The sequence below is a fragment of the Brassica rapa genome, unplaced genomic scaffold (assembly GCF_000309985.2).
Source record: "Brassica rapa cultivar Chiifu-401-42 unplaced genomic scaffold, CAAS_Brap_v3.01 Scaffold0439, whole genome shotgun sequence".
Classification (NCBI taxonomy): Eukaryota; Viridiplantae; Streptophyta; class Magnoliopsida; order Brassicales; family Brassicaceae; genus Brassica; species Brassica rapa.
Window position 1 is genome coordinate 53,026 of NW_022610381.1, and position 1,975 is coordinate 55,000.

Here is a 1,975-nt window from a genome sequence, read left to right on the forward strand (position 1 = left end):
GCATGTAAGGAAAAATTCGTAACAAAGCTTCTAGATCTATACGAAACATCCTAAAAAATGCACGAAATACATCTTGGAAGGCCAACTCTTCACAAAGCACCATGAAGGAAAACGCTTGTTCCCATGGAAAAATTTACACGACACCTCAGTCATAATTCCTCGATCGCAAATAAAACTATTAGCATCCGAACAGGAACAACAATTTTTGGCTGCGAACATTCATAGTCAAACCAGAATGTTTCTCAAACACAGGGCTAATACTAAACCCTCGCAACATCGCGAAATATCTTCAAAGCCCGCGAACATTTCAAGCACGAAACGTGGCATACGAAAGAATAACAAATCTTCAGCATCGCGAGACGTCGCGGACGCCTGAAGATTAGTTCTTTGACGAAATTTCCTTCCTCGATAAAAACACCTTCATGGAAGACCAGACATTCATACGCACTAACATCTTCTCAAAACATATTCTTCGCGAAGACTCAAAATAGTAATTTTTACCATTAAGTTTGTTGCTGATCACAACAAACTCTTAACGTCCTAAACAGACTTAGCCATCTCGTAGAGGATGACTCTCTTACATCCAACACAAGGATAATAGCGCTATAAAAGAAATCCGAAATTTTGGTCCAGCACTTCCGGTCTCCGGAGAGATGCTCGATTCCAACCATACAAGTCGTATAAGCCCAGAACCTATCGCGGACTTTAAATCGGTATGGAATCAGAATGAAACTGAAACGGGATACGTAAGTCGAATTAGTCATCGCACCCTCTAAAACCAGGAGTAAACCTAGGTCTTGCCCTAAACCCAGCGCACTGGTCTCTAACATCTCTAGGCATAGTATCAAACACCCTGATACCAGATCCCAAAATTTGTCTTTTTGCCAATATTCGAACGTCTTCAGAAAATCCCGCAAGATTACACACTGCAGAAAAATCTCGAAACAGATCACGGATATAGCAGTTCACACAGAGTTAGATTACGAGATGACAACTCGTAGTCTTCCCTCTACACCCATACAAAATGCCATCGGCAGCAACAGGCCTTATAACCACTACATAAAAACTAGACCATAAAGGTCCCACTGGAAAACTAGTCATAAGAACCTTAACTCCAAGACGAACTACGAAAGGCTTGATCCCTTCAACAAGGGTACGTAGGCAGCCGTCATAAGGCGCAGCCCCAATCTTAACGCGTTTTCTACTTTTAGGAGAGCGAGAAGATCACTTACCACAGACCTTTTCAGCCATTAATTCCGCCTAACTCACCTAACTTGCCTAACTTGCCAAGCCACTCGCTAGAACCTCACGCTAGAAGCTCATGGTTCTAAAGAGCTGGGGGGCTAACTGTTGGGTCAAAATCGGTCACGACGGAATCAATGTCTGAAAGTCCATAAAAATCAGCATAAATGTTTTTACGAAAAGTAATCTTCGTAAAGATATCTTTACGAAGAGCCTTGCAGTAAAATCTCGTCCAAATCTCAATCGAACCACTAAATACCGATTGTCCGAAGGCAACAAACATGTATCCAAATCGGCCGCGGACAAGCTCGAGTATGGAAATCAGACCGCGGACAAGCCAAGCTCGATCGATACACGGCGACCAAGCCCGAGCCAAGCTCGGTCGCTACGTTGCGACCGAGCCCGAGCCAAGCTCGGTCGCTACGTAGCGACCGAGCGTCCATCTCGCTCGGATAAATACGGAAGTTTTGAAGATAATTGTGAAAATCGGGAAGTTTCCACGGATAAATACGGAAGTTTTGAAGATAATTGTGAAAATCGGGAAAAATGGAATATCTCCATTTTTATGCTATGACGGCTTAAGGGCAGAAGAGTAAAAGCGTAAACCGACCTTGGAGCTAGTATATAAGGAGCATGAGGCAGAGCTTTTTAGATTCAGAATTCTCTGCACTTAGAAACTTTAGGCTTTATTCTCGACAAGTTCGGTTTCTATGACTGGCACTCAATTACTAGA